Source organism: Crocuta crocuta, unplaced genomic scaffold (assembly GCF_008692635.1).
Source record: "Crocuta crocuta isolate KB4526 unplaced genomic scaffold, BGI_CrCroc_1.0 scaffold197, whole genome shotgun sequence".
Lineage (NCBI taxonomy): Eukaryota > Metazoa > Chordata > Mammalia > Carnivora > Hyaenidae > Crocuta > Crocuta crocuta.
The window spans coordinates 12,666,432-12,675,724 of NW_027532002.1; the positions used below are offsets into that span (position 1 = coordinate 12,666,432).

Sequence of the window (9,293 nt, forward strand, 5' to 3'; positions counted from 1 at the left end):
AAAATTTCTCTTGGTCCCTTATTGCCTGCAGCATAAAGTTTAAACCTGAGATGTCCAATATGGGAGTAATTAAAACTCAAATAAAAAAGTGAGTTCCTGACGTGAGGGGGATCTGGCTGTGGTATGTCAACCCACTGATTGCCAAGGTTGATTTGGCTGATCTCTCTGGCCAGGTAGTTGTCCTTATTCTGCCTCACCATTCCACATGTTCTCTCCCAGGGCTGAACATAGCTCAAGAGGACAACTTGTATTGATAGAGGAGGACCATTCTTCCAGTGGGCTCCCCTGCTAGATCCTATAAACAAGCTCTCCAGGTCCATTTGTAGGAGAAGGTAGAGTAATCAAGCTTCCAAGACTCCAGACATATCCAAATGATGTGCTGCAGGTAGCAGTCTGCTTTTCTTAAAAAAAAAAAAAGAGTTCTTCAGCTATGCCATGTAAGTGGCTAGTGGCTATTACATTGGACAACACAAATACAGAGCATTTCCATCATTGCAGAAAGCTCTGTTGAACAGTGCTCTTCTAAGGACCTTAATGTAGCTCATGAGGCCTTTTATAATTTCATCTCAATCTTTTACTCTACCTTAATTTTTGGTTGCTACTCACTTTCAGTCCCACCCACTTTCTCAGTGTTCCCCAACCACTTAGTGCCCTTTTACAATTCCATGCCTTTGAACATGCTGTTTCCCTTTTACTGAAATCCCCCTTGACTTTCTTCTCTGGCAAATACCTATTTACCTTTCCAGATCCAACTCAAACATTACCTTCCTTGTGAAGTTCCTTGACATTCCTAAATACGATAATTTCTTCCTCTGTGTTTCCCATGCTCATTGAACCTAGCTTTATTGCCCTTATCACTGTATTTTGTTATTTGCTTATAAATTTGGCTATGTTTTTGGAAAGGGGATGGTGACTGCTCTAGAGATCTGCCCTAATGGTTACCTAAAATTGTTTGCTTGATGCCTGTTTGACATCATGTATTTTCTTATTTATGTGCTTGGCATGTTTGAAAGGATCAATTGGTGCCTTTCCCTTTTCTGGAGTAAACCTAGAATGACTTTTTGTCTTCCAGGGTGAAGTCCATTTCTCTTTTAATTAATTCTGACTGGACTTGAGAGGGATGTGATAGGAGGAGTTGACAAAGTCCAAAACAGAGGGAGCTACAGAGCTGGTTCAGATGTGCTCAGTTGCCAGTAGCCACACAAATGTATGTGTTTGGGAAAGAGCAGGGAGGGAATATGGAGAAAATAAAAACAGCCCATGGAAAGAAGTTGGGGAATTATGTTTGACCTTTTCCAGGCCAAGGCCAAAAGCAATGATATAATAAGATGGGAAGAATTTTTATGACCATTTTACAAAAACGTACATATTTTTCTCTTCTGGTATTTGATGAGATTTTAATAAATTCTTATGACTCAAATTATTGGAAAGTAAATGCTCCTGACCAAGAAATTAAAATATCAGTTAGTTTATCTTCTGTAATCATGGTTAACATCACTCTGAAAGGCTTATTTTCTTCTGAGAGGGCTATAAATCCTAATGGCTCCGGGTCTGAGAGACCTTCTCAGATCACTGTAATCTATGCTGTGCAGCAAATCGTACAGTCAATCATCTTCCCCTTGGCTCCCCGACCACGCCCATTGATTAGACCACGCCCACCTAAAGTCGCCCTCCCTCCCACCTTGTGGCTCCGCCCCAGGCCTAGGAGAGGAAGATTCTTATTGGTGAAGAAGTTGTTCTGGTTCCGCCCCAGGGCACGGCGATAGGTCGAGCCCGAGTGGGGCGGTGGTGGTTGGCTGCCTGGGGACGGGTCCGTAGCCGTGCCTGTCAGAGTGGCTGGCGGCAGTGGCGGCTCTCCCGGCTGGGTTGTCAGTCAGTAAGCAGAGGGGGAAGATGGCTCGCTGGGACCCGTTCTGTTAGGAAGAAGGGGGGGCAGGTGGTGCTTCTACTCCGGAGAAAGCAGAGCAGCTGCCGTCGCTGTCGCTGGGAGTCAAACAAGCCGAGGTTCTGGAGGTGGAGCTCGGGAAGCCGCTCTGGTGAGTCTGACCGAGCGACCCACGCCGGGCCCCCAGGGCAGCCGGCGACCGATAACTTTTTTGTCAGGGAGGAGCCGGGGCGAGGCGGCGGCGGGGAGAGGACCGGGACTTTGTCCCGGGCGGCGCCTTCGTTGGGGGTAACGGCNCTGGGGGCCCCCCACCCCCACCCAGCCGCAGCTGATGCTCCGGCCCGGCCTCTCCCATTCCAGGGAGGCTACCGCTATACGTCCAGTCTAGTGGCCAAAATGGTCACCGTCAACTCCCCCCAACCCCATTTTTAAAAGCAGCGTTCGCCTTGGTCTCTGGTGTCCCCCGCAGGGCAGGGAGATTCGGAAAGCAGCCACGATTCCTTCCTTGGTTATTACACTGGAGATCCCTGCTTCAGCACTTGCTCCCTTCTTTCTAGGAGTTATTCCTCTCCTGAGGCTGATTTTAACGTGCTGGAGAGTCGTCGGGGTTTTGTCTGAAAATGGTTGTATTGGAAGACCCCAAGTTTGCACGGTTCAGCAAAACTGCGTATCCGCCCTTCAGCGTGCACAGTTGTGCTCTTGTGCCCTCCAAGTTTAGGCATTCCTGAAAGATTTTAATTTTGCCCTAGTGGTTTCGTACTGCACTGGATCGGTCTCTGATGAATACACTATCACACATCCGGCAGCGGCTCCGCTCTTCAGGTAGGGGGAGTTTGTTCCACAGGCAGCTGCTAATTTCAGAGACCATACGGCAGGCGGTAGGACCAAGCTGTCCTTTTGCAAATTATTTGTCCTTGGGTCACACAGTAGTTTTTGGAGCCGGTATGGCACCACTTTGGTTCATGTAACACTTGACGGTTTGAAATTTTTAGCTTTTAAAATCTTATCTGCATAAAGTCATAAGGATCGGTGTAACCTTGAGTCAATGTGATAGACCCGGGAGAGTTGTTTTACATAAGAACATTTTCCTAACATCCACAGACTACCCCTCCCCTCCAATTTATAAGCACCTTTTCTTGGGTTAATACATTTTAAGGCTTACAAGACGAATATTGGTTCCAAACACCATTTCTTTGAAGTGCAGGGAAAGGCAAGAAAGAAAAAAAATTAGGATCTGCTGGGCCAATAGTGGCTTTAAAGTCGGTTATTCAAATAATTCATTTAAATAAAGTGGCTAAGGGGAAAACCATCACATATTTAGATTAAAAAATTCTGGATTTGGCTTATTTTATCCCTTTTTGATTTACTACTGTTATTACCATAGAGGGATTGTAAAACCTTTTACTTATCAACATTAACAGTACCTGGGTATAGACACCCAGATAAGGTGTTAGTTAGGTCAATGTGTGTTATTCCTGCTATGGTTTCTTTCTTTGTTGTGTTTCTATTTTATGAAATCTGCCCTTGATTGCATTTCTTAGAGTAGTGTTGTTTTGGCAGTCTTATAATCAACTATTTTATTTAGGATCCTGTTGCATGATATTTATTTTATGATGAAAGTGTAAAAACTTTGAAAAATGTTAGTATCAGTACCATTTTGGGGGTATCATATTTACATTTTGAAAATAATTGACATTATGCCAAACATAAATTTATTTTGCACTGCCCCAGGCTGAATAGGTTCTAGGGCAGAAATGAATGGCATAACTCTTGTCATCAAGGAATTTACTGTCTGATGTAAAAGACAGATAAGTAACGATTATAATACCATGTGATAAATGTGAATAAAGATATGCCTAAGTGTAGGAAGGTAGCAGAGTAGGAGATGGCTAACTCAGCTTGGATGTAGGTAGAATCAGGAGCAAACAATACAGTTTTGAAATATGATATAATTTAGCTAAGTGCAGGAGGTCAGAGGAGGTGACCTCTTGCAGTAGGTGCAAGAGGAGAATATAATAAGTGAGAATGCAAGGAGGCAGGAGAAACTATGGTAGTTTAGAGAAGTCATTGTCAATGACAAATCCAAAGCCAATACCACTGACATTAACATGACTTGAATGCTGGGATTAGATAAGGAAATAGTGGAAGATGAGAAGAGTGAGGGTGGTAGAACTCTAGATCAGGGCATTGTATCCTTGGTTACAGGGACTGGGTTAGTGGTGATGAGTAAAAAACCATTTAACGAATTTTTGTTTTAGACCCTTACCCTAGTAGAGTGTAGTAGAATCTGATAGGTATTGTCACCTTTGGGAAGAAAGAAGGAAGAATCAGGACCCTGAGGATTTGACTTGGTTCTAGTGATTGAAAGTGAGGGGAGATGGAGGAAAGATGATAATTTCTATTATGGGTTTTCTGAATTTGAGGAAGCTGTGGAACATTCAGGTAAAGATGTCATTAAATGTTTGGATTCATGGATGTGGAACTTATAAAGGAAATCAGGATTGCAGGGCAGATTGGGGGTTGAATTGAAGCTGTATTGATTTGTTGACATTGAAATGACTCAGGGAAGGGTTTTAGTTTATAAAAGCAGAAGCTAGAGAACAGCCTGATAAAAAGCAGAAATGGGTAGAAGAATAGTGTTGTGAAAGGGATAGAAGAGTAGTAGTTAGAAAGGTAGGAGGAACATCAGGAGAGATGCTAAGGATGGAGAGAATTTCAAATAGAGGGGAATGGGTTAACACGTTTGAATGTGGTAAAAAGGTGTCAAGGAAGGAGAGGATTCCAGGAACCTAAGGATCTGGATTCCGTAGGTTGCTTGAACAAGTACAGTTTTAACTGAGTAGTGGTTCAGAAACCAGCCTTTGGAAGATTGAGAAAGAATGGGTGATGATAAAGTAGACATGCTTGAGTGAGGCATTTCAAGAAAACTGAAGAAGGGAGAGGATGATAGCTATAGAGCAGTGCTTCTCATCCTTAGCTGCACATTTTCAGTCTTTTGGGAAGCTTTTAAGAATCTTGATTTCCAGGGAAAAGCCCATGCCAATTTGGGGTTGACGTGGAAACCCAGGCATTAGTATTTATTTCAGCAGCTTTGTTGAAATTAATTGGCGTGTAATAAACTACACATGTTTAAAGTACACAATTTAATGTTTGACATAGATTTACATTTGTAAAATTATCACCACAATCAAAATAACGAACATATCCATCCCCTACAAAATTTTCTTGTGTCCCTTTGTAATTTCTCCCTCTCATCCTCAGGAAACCACGGATCTACTTTCTGTTACTATTGATTAGTTGCACAGGTATTTTAAAGCTCCCTGGGTAATTCCAATGTTCAGGAGAGGTTGAAAACCATTGAAGAGGGATACAGGTTGAAGGAATGTTATGTGTGTTTCTTTACATGCATCAATAAGGTGACAAGTAAGAGATTTAGGAAAGATGAGATATTTACTAGAACTGAGTCCCTCAGAAGATGGAAGTGGGTGAAATTCAGAGCATTGACAAATAAGAAAGGAAGACAATTTGGGAGCAGCAAAGAATATGATGTTAAAGACAGCACATTTCTTTGTTGTCAGCATCCAAGTTGTCATCATGTAGTATCAAGATTGATTTTCCAAAGTATTTAAACAAAGTTAGAGAGCATATTAATATTGTGAAAATGGATGTTGCTCAGGAAAACTCCTTAAAGGAAGCCTGGGACCTCTGGCACCGCCATGTAATGCTTTGTCACTTTTTGGAAGGGAGCAGATGGAATTAACAGTTTGACTATTGCTTGTTACTGAGAGCCAAGTACTGCCAGAGTCTTTTTGGCCCTGTTGGCGTTAGGCTGCATATCTGCACTGAGGAAAGAGAATATTTAACATTTGAAAATCTTCTGTTTAAAACATCTTTTTGCTCAGAAGAAATTTTGTTTGCTTGCCCTTTGGATATATGCCTTTTAAATACATTGGAGGATGAAATCATTTCTATGTCTCCCAAATGAGACCAGGAAGAGTTGTGATTAGAAGTTGTCAAAGGCCCATACTTTCTATCCTGAGAAAGAGAATATTTATATTCCCATCCTTCCTCTTTTTTCCTTTTCTTCCTTCTTTCCTTCCTTCCTTCCTCCCCACCTTCTTCCTTCCTTCCTTCCTTCCTTCCTTCCTCCCTCCCTCCCTCCCTTCCTCCCTTCCTCCCTTCCTCCCATTTCTGGCTCAGGATTTGGATGTAATTAAAAGTTGAGCTCCATGGGTTCTGATGGCTAGGGCTTATTCCTCTTTCGTGATTCTTAGCTTTGGCAGAGGGCTGAAAGCAGAATGGTTAATTCAAAATATTATTGGACATTGTACTTGATCATAAATAAAGGTGGGTGAAAACTTTTATCTGCTTTCTAAAGTTCTGAAAATTTCTTACCTTGTGATTAGGGTATCAAAGTATGATCTGACCTAGAGAATGTAGGCATTCCTAATTTTGGTGCAACCTAAAAGAATGGGAATATCAATGTTGGCATGCTTTTAGATACTACATATACTATTGTTACTGTAGTCACAGAAATATTATAAACATTCTGTATTTTCTTAATTACCAATGTAAGATATAATAACTATAGGTAATTTGGAAAATTCACGAATGCATAAATGATAAATAACATTTATAATGCTTCCACTTAGAGATAATTCTTATTAACACTTTAATGAATATCTTTATAGGTTCTTTTTTTTTTAATATTTTTATTTATTTCTAGGAGAGAGAGAGAGAGAGAGAGACAGAGAGACAGCGTGAGCAGGGGAGGGTCAGAGAGAGAGGGAGTCACAGACTCTGAAACAGGCTCCAGGCTCGGAGCTGGCAGTCAGCACAGGGCCCGACGCGGGGCCCGAACCCACGAACCGCGAGATCATGACCTAAGCGAAAGTCGGACGCGTAACCGACTAAGCCACCCAGGTGCCCCTATAGGTTCTTTTTAATTGCTATTTACTTTTTTCTTTTTTTAATTTAAATTAAAAAAAAATTTACATCCAAGTTAGTTAGCATATAGTGCACCAATGATTTCAGGAGTAGATTCCTTAATGCCCCTTCCCCATTTAGCCCATTGCCTCTCCCACAACCCCTCCAGTAACCCTCTGCTTGTTCTCCATATTTAAGCATCTCTTATGTTTTGTCCCCCTCCCTGTTTTTATATTATTTTGCTTCCCTTCCCTTATGTTCATCTGTTTTGTATCTTAAAAAGTCCTCATAGGAATGAAGTTGTATATTTGTCTTTCTCTGAGTGACTGATTTCACTTAACATAATACCCTCTAGTTCTATGCACATAGTTGCAAATGGCAAGATTTCATTCCTTTTGATTGCTGAGTAATACTCCAGTGTGTGTGTGTGTATACACATACCACATCTTCTTTATCCATTCATCCATCGATGGACATTTGGGCTCTTTCCATACTTTGGCTATTGTTGATAGTGCTACGATAAACATTGGGGTGCATGTGTCCCTTTGAAACAGCATACCTGTATCCCTTGGATAAATACCTAGTGGTGCAATTGCTGGGTCTTGGGTAGTTCTATTTTCAATTTTTTGAGGAATCTCCATACTGGTTTCCAGAATGGCTGCACCAGTTTGCATTCCCACCAACAGTTATTTACTTTTTTTTTTTAAACAACAACAAAAAACCCCCATACTGTATGTACTATGTTTGTTTTTTGTTTTTTCACTAGCTTACTTTCACTTAATTGCATGAATGCTTATCTGAGTCAAATAAAAATTCATTTATGGCAAAACATCATTTTAAATCTGTAGTTAATGTTCCGCCATATGGATTTACAATCATTTATTTCAGGTGTTGAAAATATAAGCTTTTTCCAATAATTTTGAGTAAATACTATAGCAGTTAGCTTCTTGATAGATTAATAATTGCCCATATCTTTATTTCCTTAGGATAAATTCTGACATCAAAGAGTATGCATATTTTAATTATCTTTGATAGATATTAATAGATTGCTTTCCAGAGGGGCTTAATATTCATTTTTATTAATTGTTCTTGAGAATACTAGCAACTTCTCCATTTTTAGCACTATGAATTAAAAACTGCCATTATGACATGAAAAGTTGTATCTTCTATACATTTTTAAATTTCATTATTAGTGACATTAAATATTTATATTTCTTTTATGAATTATCTATTAGTGTCCTTTGTTTATTATGATTTTGGAGATTTGTAAAAACTGAGTTATGAGAATTCTTTATATATAAAACTGTTAGATCTTTGTCAAATTAAATTACAAATAATTTCTCCAGTTTGTCATTTACATTCTAATACTGTTTTTGCTGTGGGTTTTTCTTTTTAAATAGATTTTTAACATTTTTAGTGTAGTTAAATCTATTAAAAATTTTTTATAGTATCTGCCTACTTAGAAAGGCCTTCCTGCATTCCCAAATTAAAAAACTATTTACCTCTGGTTCTTTGTATTACTTCTACAGTTTTTAAAAACATGTACAACTTTAATCTATTTGTAATGTATTTGGTATAGAGTGGCAAGCCGATTATTTTAATACTATTAGGCAATTATCTTTTCCCAGAGGTTTTAAATGTCATCTCTATTATAGACCAAATCATGTTTTCCGCATATATACATATGATTTTTTCTATGCTTTCTATTCTGCTTCATTGGGCTATTTATGTTTTGCTCCAGTAATTTCAGTCTTAACTTATTGTAACTTAAAAAATTGTTTTCTTTTTTTTTAATGTTTTATTTATTTCTGAGAGAGAGAGAAAGAGAGAGAGGCAGTGTGAGCAGGGGAGGGTGAGGGAGAGGGAAACACAGAATCGGAAGCAGGCTCCAGGCTTTGAGCTGTCAGCATAGAGTTGACATGGGGCTCAAACCATAAACTGTAAGATTGTAACCCGATTCCCTTGCTTTGGGGGATGTGTCAAGTAAGCGATTGCTGTGGTAGAGGTCAAGGAGGTTGTTTCCTGCTTTCTCCTCTAGGATTTTGATGGTTTTCTGTCTCACATTCAGGTCCTTTATCCATTTTGAGTTTATTTTTGTGCATGGTGTGAGAAATTGATCTAGTTTCATTCTTCTGCATGTTGCTGTCCAGTTCTCCCAACACCATCTGTTAAAGAGGCTGTCTTTTTTCCATTGGATATTCTTTCCTGCTTTGTCAAAAATTAGTTAGCTGTATACTTTTGGGTCCACTTCTGGGTTTTCAGTTCTGTTCCATTGGTCAATGTGTCTGTTTTTGTGCCAATAGCATACTGTCTTGATGATGACAGCTTTGTAGTAGAGGCTAAAGTCTGGGATGGTGATACCTCCCGTTTTGGTTTTATTTTTCAGTATTACTTTGGCTATTCGGGGTCTTTCGTGGTTCCGTACAAATTTTAGGATAGTTTGCTCTAGCTTTGAGAAGTATGCTGGTGCAATTTTGATTGG

The 9,293-nt window shown here is 39.8% G+C and overlaps 1 protein-coding gene across 1 annotated transcript in view; it reads left to right on the top strand.

Annotated features, from left to right (window-relative positions):
* Window positions 1-1,807: 1,807 nt before the first annotated feature.
* The window catches only part of LOC144240947 (hyccin), a gene marked incomplete at its 3' end in the record, with an annotated part of 64,496 nt that continues 57,010 nt past the window's right edge, over window positions 1,808-9,293 (top strand). The window contains exon 1 of the mRNA XM_077775367.1: window positions 1,808-2,036. The remainder of the gene's footprint in view (window positions 2,037-9,293) is intronic.